This window comes from Phocoena sinus, chromosome 11 (genome assembly GCF_008692025.1).
Source record: "Phocoena sinus isolate mPhoSin1 chromosome 11, mPhoSin1.pri, whole genome shotgun sequence".
In the NCBI taxonomy this organism is placed as follows: domain Eukaryota; kingdom Metazoa; phylum Chordata; class Mammalia; order Artiodactyla; family Phocoenidae; genus Phocoena; species Phocoena sinus.
In genome coordinates, this window is record NC_045773.1 from 32,199,186 (window position 1) to 32,213,583 (window position 14,398).

At 46.4% G+C, this 14,398-nt stretch overlaps 1 protein-coding gene across 2 annotated transcripts in view; it reads left to right on the forward strand.

The window, feature by feature from the left end:
- The first annotated feature begins 996 nt into the window (after positions 1–996).
- Positions 997–14,398, forward strand: part of ARHGEF3 (Rho guanine nucleotide exchange factor 3) — a 310,939-nt gene continuing 297,537 nt past the window's right edge. Inside the window, exon 1 of one of the 2 annotated variants that reach the window (XM_032649428.1) lies at positions 997–1,066. The gene's annotated coding sequence lies outside the window, so the exon portion shown is untranslated. Of the gene's footprint in view, positions 1,067–4,153; positions 4,272–14,398 lie in introns of those variants that run through there. The other variant, XM_032649429.1, reaches the window with a different exon arrangement.

Here is a 14,398-nt window from a genome sequence, read left to right on the forward strand (position 1 = left end):
AGAGCCTGGTCCATTCACTTACTGGAGGGTATGCCTACCGAGAGCCTTAGCCCTTGAGCTGATGCTCTCTCCTCTTATCCGGGGTCTGGCTTCACTTTCACATTTCTAAGCTTCAGTTCCTGAGAAGTGGGCCCCTACAACCCCTACACCTCACAAGGCTGTTGTGAACGTTAAAGTAGATCAAGCACCTAAAATGCACACCTGGCACGTGAAAACAATTGATGAATTTTTTATTTTTATGATGACGGTTTATACTTTCATAAAAGCCCGTAACTAGTGTGCAGGGCATTTTTTATTCTTGATTTTATGGGGTTCTGAGGACTGTAGGAGTTATCTGTTGAATGAAAGAATAAATGAATACAGAAAATACTTTTAGTATTTAGACTGCCATGTTTATTTCAGCACGGAAGACCCAGGCCACAGCTGGCTGCTATCTTTTCAAGCTCAGCGTCTGCCCACAAGCTGGCGTTTCCTGAGAACCTGCTGGGCGCGCGAGGATTCGTCCTCAATCTCACCCCCACAGTCGAGGAAAGTGAGGCTTGGGCAGGACCCGACACGCCCAAGGTCAGCCTGGTAGGCGGGGCTGGGGCTCCTAGCGCAGGCTCCGGCTTGCCCGCCAGGGCAGCCCCTGGGGGGTCGCCACGGTCCTCTCCCGCTCGGATACCGGTCCCGCGAGCTACCCCGGGGGAAGCGGGAGCGGGAGGTTGGGCTGTGCACCCTTTCCCCGACCCGGTAAATTCTCTCCGAACTAGGCGTTGGAGGCTGTCCCGGGGGCCAGATCTCCCCTCCCTTCCTAGCCTTCCGCGGGACGCCGGCAGGACACGGGGAAGGGAGTGCTGAGCAGCGGCCTAGCCTGACTGCGTCCGGGTACCCCGCCACCGGGCTGGGGCTCCCGCTGGGGTCCCCGGCCCGCCTCCCGCCCACGTGGCCGGTTCGGCCTCTCCGCCCCCGGCCTCGCCCCGCCCCGCCCCGCCCCGGGGAACCGCCCCCGTAGCCTCCGCTGCCATCATCGTAGCTGTGGTTCGCTCCTGCAGACTCGCCGGTCGAGCCCGTGCTGGGCGCCGAGGTGAGTGTGGGCGGCTGGCCTGGAGCCCCGCTGCTCTGGTAGACCTTCGGAGCGGGACACTTTCCCCGGCTGGCTCCTCTCTACCTTCACCCACCGTGCCGGAGCGGGACCCCACCCCCACCTCCAAGTCGTCCCCGCTCTATCCCTGTGCCCGCAGCGGGCGATGTGCGCTCTCTGGCTCCGGGCACCCTGAGCGCGGCTTAGGTAGGCGGTGCCACCACCAGCCTGGAGCGGCTGCCGCTCGCGCCGGAGACCCTGACTTAGGTCCTCTTGTAACTCTTGGGCGAAAGTTCCCGAGGTGCCACCTGTCTTGGGGCGCAGCCGCTTTTCCTCGGGGTGGCTTCCTTTCGGGCGCTGCTGGTTGGGGCTCGGAGGGCTGCGGTCATTTCGCGGCTGGGAACCCGGCTTTGGGCGCGCGGGGCGGTGGCCGCGGTTTCTGGCCCACCCGAGCCGTAGTGCTCGCGGCTGCGTCTTTAAAACTGCGCGGCCAGAGGATCCCGAGATAGAGGCGGGGGAGGCGGACACCAAAGAGTTGAGGTGAACTTCGGTCCCTCGTAGTCAGAGACAGGTGAGTTTTCTGAATGTGGTAGTTCCTACCTGGTCAGGTTCCCTGGGGCTTTGCCACGGGGAAGAGCCGCGCTTGCACTATCAGCGGCCTCATCGTGGGCTTGAACGTTTCTGAAACAGAGCGGCTTGTTCCTCGAGGGCTCTTGCTCCATTTAATGCCTGAAGCAGGCTTGCTTCCAGCGCTGGGGGAGGGTGCGAGAACTGCCAAACAGTAGTCGTTAGCTGTCGTGGATGAACGAGCAGAAACACTACCCAGGTGTTACCACTTTCTATCCTGGGGTGTGGAAGAGGAGTTTTGCTATGTCTGCGTCTTAGCTGTGTAGTCTTGGGCAAGTTACTTCACCTGTCCGTATCTCAATTTCCCCACCTGTAAAGTGGAGATGATAATAGTACAAACCTTAAAGGGTTGTGTAAGATTAAAGTTTTAATGTAGTGCCCCGTACAAGGTAAATTCTACCTTGGTTAGCTCTTCTTCTTGTTATTATTTTGGTTGACGTCTAATGGGGCATCCCAGTGAGGATGGGGCTCCCCAGTGAGGTAGGTGGGCAGGCTTTTGGCACTTCCCCTTCCCCTGCTAATGACCTGAATTATTTACACAGTAGCCTCCGTGTCCTCTTCAGCCTAGAAATACTTGGACTTTGTAGTAACACTTCTTATGGTTAACCAGCCTTGTGCAAAATGTATCTCAGAATGTGAGATTAGAGATGACCTTTGTCAAGGACACTCCTGGAAAATGGGGTCTTGGACCTTCTCTGGAGGCTCTGGGGTGTTATTGGATGTTTCCCTCGCTGGGGTGGAGTGGATAAGGTTTCACCAGAATTCCTTCAGGCCCTGGTCCCCCTGATAGGCTGACATCCTCTAATCTCTGAGAATGTGGGAGTTTATTTAGGGGTACGAGGGCCTGATCTTGTCTCCTCCCTTCCATTTATTCACCTCTAACAGATTGTCCCTTCCATCAGTGGAGTGTCTCTGGGCCACACCAGTTTATTTTTTTCTTCTGGCAGTGGTAACCACAGACAGGCATTCTGAACCTGCGGCTCTTCTGAAATATACGCGAGATGCTTGGAGCACAGGTGTACATTTTTCCAGAGGGTTCTCTTTTCATCATATTCTGCAAAAGGTCCGCACCCCACAAGTGTGGGCCCTGAACCGCTGGTGGGAAGATGCAAGTTCTTGCTCCCTATACAGGGCAGGCCCAAGTTTATATGGAGTCGAGATGTCAACATTAACCTCTGCCCCTGTAGGTGGAGGTGCACACATGTTCCTTTGTGCCCTTGCTCAGGGCACACCTTCCAGTGGAAAATTCAGGTCTGCCTTGACTTGAGAAAATCTGATAAAGAAGTCATTTGGGGAAAGAAGGCAGACGGTGGGGTTAGGAACTGTTGGCCTATGGTGGGACCTTTAGGATGGGATGCGGTTCATGAGAATTTGAACTCAGTGTGTCAGGAGACTTCTCAGGGCCTTTGCACGTGCTCTTCCTTCTGCTGTGCACACTGTTCCACCACTTCTTCTCATGTCTGGCACTTTCTTGCCCTATAGCTCAGATGTCTCCTCTGTAGAGAAGGTTCCCCTGACCACTCAGTCCAAAGCAGCCCCGCAGTTTCTGTCACATTCCCCCATTGTATTTTACTCATGGTGCTTACCTGAAATGGTCTTACTCATGTATCTGTTTATGGGTTTATTGTCTTCACCCAGAAGAATGTAGAATCCAAGAGGGTAGATGTGTTGCCCTGGTCACTGCTGAGCTCTGGCCCCTAGCAACAGTAGGTGCTCAGTAGATGTCCCTGAGTGACGGAACGAATGAGTATCTGCTGAGAGAAGCAAGGCGAGTCTGGAGAGGTTTAAGAGTAGTGAAATGCAAAGGAACTGGCCATTAGTCAGCAGCGCCAGGCTACAGTGACCTTTGAGGTCACATAGTTTAACCTGCAGTTTAAACCACCTCCACAACACCTCTTCCTAGTTATTGCTTAACCTGGGCTTGAATCCTCCAGTGAGAGGGAACTCGTTGCTTCCAGAGAGAGCCCATTCTTGTGGAGGAAAGATGTGGTGTGCAGAGAACCAGATATAGTCCCTGTACCCCCTCTTATGAGGATGAGATGTGGCCTCCAGGCTTCTGCATGCTACTGCTCCAGTTTTTCTGGTCTGTGTTGCATCCTGATCCTTTCATCCATCACCATCCATCCCAGAAAGCTGCCTTTACTTCTCTGCCATCACCAAGGTTCCTGAGCCCCTGACCAAAACTCAGTGTGCTACTGAGTCGTATGTCATCTGAGGGGGCCTGAGGCAAAGAGGCACCAAAGAAAACTGCAGTAGCTTAGAAACTTTCGAGGCCAAGATCTGTATTGTTCAGGCTCCTGTAACTCATTGGGCAGCAGGGATGGGTGACAATGGGGTGTGGAGCTCTGTTTCTTTCACTCTTTTGTTCTTTCCCTGGATTTTTTCAATTCATTCCTTAATTGGTTTATTAATTGTGGCCCTATATATATATATATATATATATTTTTTTTTTTTTCCTAGATATGTTTTTTAAAAAATCCTTGGTGGACTTCCCCAGCAGTCAAAACTAGGATCCCACATGCCACAAGGCGCGGCCAAAAAAAAAAAAAAATTATTCATCCTTGGACCCATTATCTTCATGGTTTGTATAAATATTGCCTGATTCATATCACCTCACATATACAAGTTGAAACTTGAGTGAAAACGAAATGTTTTCATATATGATTCTAACTTATTGAGTCAGTTTCTGCGTGGGAGGTCACCATTGTGGGGAGTGGAGCCGGGTCCACTGTGGAGAGGTTTGGTGGCAAGCTTTGCTTTTTTCATGTGCCTTAGCCACTTAGCTCAGCTCAAGAACCACTTCTGGAGGGAGGGCTCTGGCCTGGCCACACAGCAGTCAAGGAAACCAGCAGCGTTCCTCCCTTGAGGAGTTCACATCCCAGTGATGGAGATGGACAGCAGACAACTAGACCTATAATATAATGTCAGGGAGTGTGATCAGTGTGATGAAGGAGATGAAGCTGGGGAAAGGGATCCAGAGTGGCTGGGATGGAGGCAGGGTTGGTTTAGGTTAGGGAAGGTCTCTCTGAGGAAGCAGCATTTGAGTAGAAACCCAGTTGAAAGAGGGAGCAGCCATGTGGGTGTCTTGGGGAAGACCATTCTATGCGTATAAAACCCAAGGTTGTGGTCAAGCCCCTGGTGTGGCCAGTCAGCTCTTGAGCCCTGGACATGGTCTGTCTCCCTGGCGAAGGGAGAGGGGAAGCGAGCCGTGTGGGCAGAAGCTCCCCCACCTTCTCCCCAAATCCTAGCAGGTGACTGGGGTAAGAGCTCAGCACTGTGTGCTCTCCTGGCTGACCGGGATGCTCGTGCCTTCCTTTCTAGAGGGCGGGACCTGGAGTGATGATGTTCCTGAAATTGCTGCCTTGACAACTGAGCGTGAGCCTAGGGGGCTTGATGCAAGATTCTCATTGGTTATAGCAGTGTGTGTGTGTGTGTGTGTGTGTGTGTGTGTGTGTGTGTGTGTTGGAATATACTGTGGAAAAGGAACTGACATAGCAGAGCCTTCAGTAAATGACAGTTGATCTGAATGGCTGTGCCTTGGGCTGCTGAGCTCAGCACCAAGATCTTCATATTATCTCTGCAACTGTCCTGTGTCACGGACCCTCTTAGTGAACCCATTTTTCGGAACTCATTTTTCACACCCAATTGTTGTGTGGAGTGATGAATAACTTGCCAACTGTTTGTTTTCTTGGGCCTCTTGTCAGGTGTATTGGGAGAGATGAAGGTGAGGAGGATCTTCTCTGAAGATTTATTCAGTGATTTAAAGAAAGATGGGTGTTTTATTTATTTTTAATTAATTAATTTATTTTTGGCTACGTTGGGTCTTCGTTGCTGCACGCGGGCCTTCTCTAGTTGCGGTGAGCGGGGGATACTCTTCATTGCGGTGTACAGGCTTCTCATTGTGGTGGCTTCTCTTGTTGCGGAGCATGGGCTCTAGGCTCATGGGCTTCAGTAGTTGTGGCTCACAGGCTCAGTAGTTGTGGCTCGTGGGCTCTAGAGCGCAGGCTCAGTAGTTGCGGCACACGGGCTTAGTTGCTCTGCGGCATGTGGGATCTTCCTGGACCAGGGATCGAACCTGTGTCCCCTGCATTGGCAGGCAGATTCTTAAGTACTGTGCCACCAGGGAAGTCCCAAGATGGGTGTTTTATATATCTTAGATAGGTCTCTCTTTTGTGCACATCCCTGTGGAATGTCAGCTCTGGGAGGCAAAGGCTGCTCCTGGCCAAATGCTCAGTCCCTGGCTCAGTGAGGGTTTGTTGCAATGTTAGGTGGATGCCCCAGGGTTTCTGGTGGCCGTGGAACAACAAGGCTGGAGGAGGTCATTGCCTTCATTTCCCAGGTGTCTCCTAACTTTTCCAAGGTGGAAAAGTTTTCCAGAATCAGGGCAGAACTAGACATGGGGCCCAAGTCAAAACCAGAATGCTCCAGAAAGAGAGGCTGGGGCCTGTGGCCAGAGTTGGAGGATAAAGGAGGCAGCTTGGTGTCTTGCCTGGCTCAGCCAGCTAAAGACCAAGCTAGTTATTTAACAGTTCAACTTGGTTCCTTGTCCCAACACCTCACCTCCACTTCCAGCCAGCATATGGTAAATTTATGGATCTGGATTTGCTGTTCCTGCCAATAGAACCCCAAGCCCTGAATTCATCTCCAGTTCTGAGCTCAGTAATATTTCCTGGAAGCTGGAGCAGCACACTGACCGGCTTTGAGGCAAATAGAAGTTGTAGAGATGGCATTTGGGGTCCTGTGTTCCAGTCTCCACTCGAGCATTTTCAGTGGAGTGACCTTGGACAAGATGCCTAACCTCTCCAAGCCTGTTTGCTCATCTGTAAAGGGGGGTGGTGCTTGCCTGTGCCTCACAGTTCTGCTCTGAGGATGAAATGAGAAGATATTTGCAAAGTGCTTACCCCCGTCACAGCCTGCATGCGGGAGGGGCTGTCCAGGCTTGTCATCTGGTGACTAAGGATTGACCCAGGTCACTCCATCACTGCTTTGTGCTCCTAACAGGAGAGGTGTGCTCAGACACATTGGAAGTTCTTCATTCAGATTTGGAGGTTTCACTGGCGTGGGTGTTATTCTTTTTGGAGATGATCTTATTAGGAGCCAAATCTGGATAATGGAGTTGGGGGTCAGTTTATGGTGAGACAGAGGCCAGATTGAACCACTGCCGAGATCTCTTGCCCAACCACAGCCCCCCATCCTCTCCCAGCAGTCTCCCCAGCCCCCAGCCTACAGTGGCCATCCCATGTCCCCATAGCCCTCCGTCGCTGAGGGGCATATGACACCTTGGAACTTGGCTGCTTCAACTCACCGTTCCTACTCATCTTTACCACACCACATCCCAAGTCACCCTCTGCCTCCTGTAACAGAGCTGAACTGACATCCCCCAAATACCCCAGAAGCTTTTCCACTTTCATATCTTTGCTCCTGCTGTTCCCACTACTTGGAATGCTCTCGCTTTTGTCCACTTTCACAGATTCCTGCACTGCCCACTCCAGTGGCCTCTTCCCTCTTTCCTTCCCTTTTGGCTAGAAAAAGAAATGCTCTTTTGCATAGGAAACTGATTATTTCTTAATACACAGAAATGCAAACAAATCAGAAGTTGTAGAGTAAAAAATGAAATTCCACCTCCCTCATCCCAGGCTTGCATCCAGAAAGAACATTTATGATCAGCTGGCTGTGTATTTCTCTTACATTCTTACGTACAGATGTGTGTACCTGTGTATATCTTTAAAAACCAACATAATTGCTCATTTTTTATCTATTCTTCTCCAGCCTTTTTTTTTTTTTCTTCATTTAGCCATATGTACAAGAGCACTTTCTCTGTCCATATGCTGTCTTCTTTTTACCTGCCCTGGCTCTCCCCTTCCCCAGGGAAGAGTGTACAAATTTGTATGGAAATAGGTTTTCATTTCTCTTGGGTACATACCCAGCAGTGGAATTGCAGGTCGGATGGTAACTCAATGTTTAACATTTTGAGGAATTTTTTCCGTAGTGGCTGTACCATTCTGCAATCCCACCAGTGGTATATGAGGGTTCCAATTACTCCACATCTTCAGCAGCACTTGTCACTGTCCATCTTTTTGCTTATTGCCATTCTAGTGCGTGTGAAATGGTATCTCATTGTGGTTTTGGTTTTCATTTCCCTAATGGTTAGTGGTGTTAAATATCTTTTTTTAACTTTATTTTTTAGAGCAGTTTGGGTTTATAATAAAACTGAGAGGAAGGTACAGAGATTTCTCCTATACTCCCTGCTCACACACATGCATAGCCTCCACCATTATCAACAGCACTCACCAAAATGGTACATCTGTCACCGAGGATGAACCGGCATTGGCACATCATAATCATCTAAATTCTATAGTTTACCTAATGGCTCACTCTTGGTATTCTACTCTCAGTGGGTTTGGATAAATGTACAACGACATATATCCTTCATTATAATATCATACAGAGTATTTCACTACCCTAAAAATCCTCTGTGCTCTACCTGTGCATACCTTCCTCCACCCTCCACCATAACCACTGATCTTTTTCCTGTCTCCACAGTTTTGCCTTTTCCAGAATGTCATGTAGTTAGAATCAGACAGTGTGTAGCCTTCTCATTTTGGTTTCTTTCACTTAGTAATATGCAGTTAAGGTTCCCCATGTCTTTTCATGGCTTGATAAAACATTTTTTAGCACTGAATGATATTCCATTGTCTGGGTATATCACAGTTTATTTTTCCATTCACCTACTGAAGGACATCTTGGTTGCTTCCAAGTTTTGAAAATTATGAATAAAGCTGCTATAAACATCTATGTGCAGGTTTTTTTTTTTGAGATATACATTTTAAAGTAATAACTAGAATTATGACTTATAACATTATACCAGAACATATAAGATTTTTAGGAATTTCATGTAATGTCTGAAACATTTATATTAACATATTTCCGTACAAATAACCCAAAGAAAGTTTAGTATTAGTTTAGTTTTGTTTTTTATACAGCAGGTTCTTATTAGTCATCAGTTTTATACACATCAGTGTATACATGTCAATCTCAATCTCCCAATTCATCCCACCACCATCCCCACCCCCCCTTGGTGTCCATACGTTTGTTGTCTACATCCGTGTCTCAGCTTCTGCCCTGCAGAAGTTTTGTGTGGACATAAGTTTTCAGCTCTTTTGGGTAAATACCAGGGAGTGTGATTGTTGGATCATATGGTAAGAGAGTGCTTAGTTTTTTAAGAAACCACCAAACTGTCTTCCAAAGTGGCTGTACCATTTTCCATTCCTACCAGCAGTGTATGAGAGTGCCTGTTGCTCCACATGCTTGTCAGCATTTGGTGTTGTCAGTGTTTTGTATTTTGGCCATTGTCATAGGTGTTTAGTGGTATCCTCATTGTTGTTTTAATTTGTGTTTCCCTGTTGTCATATGATGATATGGAGCATCTTTTCATATGCTTACTTGCCATGTGTATATCTTCTTTGGTGAGGTGTCTGTTAAGGTCTCTGGGCCGTTTTTGATTCAGGTTGTTTGTTTCTTGTTGAGTTTTAGGAGTTCTTTGTATATTTTGTGTAACAGTCCTTTATCACATGTGTCTTTCACAAATGCTTTCTCCCACTCTGTGACTTATCTTCTATTTCTCTTGGTATTATCTATTGCAAAGCAGAAATTTTTAATTTTGTGAAGTCCAGGTTATCGATTATTTCTTTCATGGATTGTGTTTTTGGTGTTGGATCTAAAAAGGCATCACCATTACAAGGTATTCTAGGTTTTCTGCTGTGTTATCTTCTGGGTGTTTTAGACTTTTGCATTTTACATTTAGGTCTGTGATTCATTTTGAGTTAATTTTTGTGAAGGGTGTAAGGTCTATGTTTAGATTTTTTTTTCTTTTTTTGTATGTGGATGTGCTGTTGTTTCAACACCATTTGTTGAAAAGATGGTCTTTGTTCCATTGCATTGCCTTTGCTCCTTTGTCAGAGATCAGTTGACTGTGTTTATGAGGGTCTATATTTCTGGGCTCTCTATTCTGTTCCATTGATTTATTTGTTTATTCTTTTGCCAGTACTGCACTGTTTTGATCACTGTAGCTTTATAGTAAATCTTGATGTCGGGTAGCCTCAGTCCTCCAACTTTGTTCTCCTTCAATATTGTGTTGATTGAATATCTTTTAATATGCTTATCAGCCATTTGTATATCTTCTTTGGAGAAATGTCTATTCAGATCTTTTGCCTATTTAAAAAATTGGGTTGTGTTTTTACTATTGAGTTGTAAGGGTTCTTTATATATTCTAGATTCAGTCCCATATCAGATACATGAATTTTCAACATTTTCTCCCATTCTGTGGGTTGTCTTTTCACTTTCTGGATGGTATCCTTTGAAGCCCAAGGTTTTAATTTTGATGAAGCCAGTTTATCTATTTTTCTTGTATTGCTTGTGCTTTTGGTGTCATATCTAAGAAATCTTTGCCTAATCCAAGATCATAAAGATGTATGCCTAAGTTTTCTTCTAAGAATTTTATAGTTTTAGCTCTTACATTTAGGTCTTTGATACATTATTTTTAGGTGTGGTGTGAGGTAGACGGGTACAGCTTCATTCTTTTGCATGCGGATAGCCTGTTGACCCTGCACAGTTTGTTGAAAAGACTATTCTTCCCATTGAATTGTCTTGACATCCTTGTCAAAAATCAGTAGGCCATAAATGTGTTTATTTCTGCATTCTCATTTCTATTCCATTGATCTGTATGTCTGTCCTTGTGCTAGTACCGTTGTTGGTACTATCTTGATTACTGTACCCTTGTAGTAAGTTTTGAAATCGAGAAATACGAATCTTTCCACTTTGTCCTTTTCCATGATTGTTTTGGCTATTTTGGGTCCCCATATGAATTTTAGGATCAACTTGTCAATTTCTGCAAAAAAGGCAGCAAAGAATTTTTTTTTTTTTTTTTTTTTGTTTTGGTTTTTTTGCGGTACGCGGGCCTCTCACTGCTGTGGCCTCTTCCGCTACGGACGGAGCACAGGCTCCGGACGCGCAGGCCCAGCGGCCACGGCTAACGGGCCCAGCCACTCCGCGGCACGTGGGATCCTCCCGGACCGGGGCACGAACCCGCGTCCCCTGCATCGGCAGGCGGACTCTCAACCACTGCGCCACCAGGGAAGCCCGGCAGCAAAGAATTTGACAGGGGTTGTATTGAGTCTGTAGGTCAGTGGGAGGTTTTGCCATCTCAATGATATTAAGTCCAGTCCTGAAATACTTTTACTGGGTGCATCACTCACTCAGCTCCCCCAGTCATCGTTTGCTGAAGAGACACTCAGAGGCCCATCCTTCAAGCTGTACAGACAAAAATCCAGGAACATCAGCATCTCTTTTCCTTGTTGAAGATAGTGACACAATATAGTGTAGTGTTTAATCTAAGGCTGAAGACCTTGGATACAATATTTAATGCCTGAATTTGTGGAATGCAAGTGCATCTGGCACTGACTGAGCATATGGCAGACCTGGCTTCCCTTTACTCTGAGGGCATGATGGAGATTCCTGGAGATCCTCCCATATTCCCCTGCCTCCATGCCTTGAGAAGTGTGGTGAGAACTAGGGACCCCCACAGCCCTGGAGGTACCAGGGTGTGGTGGAGGGCATTGGAGTGAGGCTGCATTTTAATTTGTTTGATCTATTGGGCAAAGAGGTAGGATTTCATTTAAGGGGAGAGTTTTGATGCTAAAGCAATTTTTGTCCCCCCCCGCATCATAGTTTGAAGAATGGAATAAAAATAAGAAAGGAATACTATCACACATTAAAAGATTAGTTTACACCCCTACATGCACTTATGTGTTCTAGATGTAATGCTTTGGCACAAGTCCAAGATTGTATTCTCATGGAAGAAGAAATAAAAAGCAAAGCACCTACATGTGCATCAATAGGCATCTGGTTTTCTGAATTTAAGGAACACCCTGGGAACTCCATTGGAAACTGCACATCCACTCACACCTCAGCTTACTCTCAGCTGGGATGAGGAGGTCCATTTTAAATAAAACAGTGCTAAGGCATGTGTGTGTGTATATGTGTGTGTTGCGGGGGATGGAATTACCTCCGTTGTTTCAAAAAAATTTGGGCTGAGTTTTTAGTTCATTTCTGGAGGGGGAAATACTTATATGCAATAGAATTATTTTGAGATCTTCAAAACCTAAACTCCTTAGGTTTAACAGATTCCCTTTACCTAAGCTGTTAGAATAGTCCATAGGGATTTCATTTCCATTCTTCAGTGAGGGGTGTGTGTGCATGCATGTGCACCTGGAAAGTTAGGGGAAAAACACAGTGATAAAACCCAACCCCAAAACAAGGAAGCGTGTTATAGAGCTGAGTGAGGTTCCAGTCTCAGGAGGTGCAGCTTAGCTGACCTTGCGTAACCTCTCTCTATGACACATCTCCCAGGGGGGTGGAAAAACTGTTTCTCTCCAGCTTGGCTTTAATTTTACAAAAGCCCTGTGCAGTCTTGCAGAGTCAAGTGGTTTTCTTAACAAATTGCTCATATTTCATGTGTTCTGGGCTGGGCAGGGGCTTGCTAATCCTTGGCCAGCATTGTGAGTCAGAAAATATTTAAATGACCGCCTGAGTCCTTCGAGGAGAGAGAGTTAACTTAGGGAGCTGGAGTGACTCTTAAACAGCACTGCAGGAAACAAGGTGTAGAATTGATACCAATATTAGCAGCTCTCTTTTATTATACTAGTAAAGATGTTGTATTGCCTTTTAGAGTGAGATAATAATGATGATGCTACCAAATTTTATTGAGTACTTATTATATGGTGGAGTCTGGCTTTTCACACTTGTTTTTGATGTGACCCATTGTAAAAAATAAATCTAGACAGTAACCTGTTGTGTGTGTGTGTGCGTGCACACATATCTAAAAGAAGTTTGGTGAGACACTACTTATATATGTATGTCTAGTGTCCTATGTATGTCTAGTGTCCTCTGATAATTCTTTTCAGCATTAATGAATTTATGCTTTTTAAAAAAATTATGGTTGTGAGACCCACTAAATTTATTTCAGTAATGGGTCAAAAACCTACTATTTGAAAAACACTGTGCTAGACAATTTACTATGTGTTTTACTTATTTATTTATTTATTATAAATTTATTTTATTTTTGGCTGCATTGGGTCTTTGTTGCTGTGCTCTGGCTTCCTCTAGTTGCGGTGAGCGGGGGCTACTCTTCATTGCAATGTGTGGGCTTCTCATTGCAGTGGCTTCTCTTGTTGCGGAGCACGGGCTCTAGGGTCTCGGGCTCAGTAGTTGTGGTGCACGGGCTTAGTTGCTCCGCGGCATGTGGGATCTTCCCCGACCAGGGCTCGAACCCATGTCCCCTGCATTGGCAGGCGGATTCTTAACCACTGCACCACCAGGGAAGCACCTACTATGTGTGTGGTTTTTTTTTTTTTTTTGCGGTACGCTGGCCTCTCCCTGTTGTGGCCTCTCCTGTTGCGGAGCACAGGCTCCGGACGCACAGGCTCAGCGGCCATGGCTCACGGGCCCAGCCGCTCCGCGGCATGTGGGATCTTCCTGGACCGGGGCACGAACCCATGTCCCCTGCATTGGCAGGCGGACTCTCAACCACTACGCCCCCTACTATGTGTTTTATATGTACTATCTCATTTAATTATCACAGCAAACTCATGGAGGTGATATTATTATCCCCGTTTTATGTATGGGGAAACTGAGGCACAGAGAGGTAGCTTGCCCAGGGTCACGCTGTGAATGAGTAGTGGAGCTGGGCTTGAACCCAGAAACTGGGTACTGTTAGAAGTTCAAAGGAATAGGGTATAACTTAATATCCTAATGAGTTAAACATAGTACATATAAAACACACACACACACACACACACACACACACACACACACACACACACACATATATATCTCACACATACAGAGGGAGCGTGGGCAAGAGTGAGAGCAAGAGAAGGAGAGAGAGGGACATTAATTTTGAATAATTGGTGATTCTTGTATGTGATTGTAGAGGCTTGGCAAGTTAAAAATCTGCAGAGTAGGCTGGCAAGCTGGAGACTCAGGGAAGAGTTGCAGCTTGACTCCCAGGGCCACCTACTGGCAGAATTCCTTCCTGCTAGTGGAGGTCAGTCTTTGTTCTGTTAAGGCCTTCGACTGATCGGATGAGGCCCACCCACATTATGAAGAGCAAATTGTTTTACTCAAAGTCTATGATTTAAATGTTAATTTCATCTAAAAAAAATTCCTGTACCTTCACAGAAACATCTTACATAATGTTTGACCAAATATCTGGGCCTTAGAGTCTAGCTGAGTTGACGTTTAAAATTAAGTATCACAGGGGATAAGATACTGTTTGAAGTTGTTCAGAAGAAATGAATAAGGCAGTGGGAAGCAGGAGTGTGGTACTGTTAAAATGGGAGAACATTTCAGAAAGAACTCCCTCTTGCATGACTAATTGCAAAATAAGGCCATCCCTGGCTCCTGTGCAATTACAGAGGGACAGCATGGGTTGGCAGATGAGTTGGGGGTGGGGGCAGCTCAGATTTTCTTGCTTTGAGTTGAATGGATTTTTCTTACATTTCACTTTTAGATCAGAGACCTGAGAATTCATGGCCCTAAGTAAACAGGGCCATTTATTTGCAGCTACTGAGTGCTCGTTCAGTAGATTTATCTGAATTGCTGTATATGCTAATGTGACATTTGTGTCTCAGCCTAAACTTGAGAGACTTT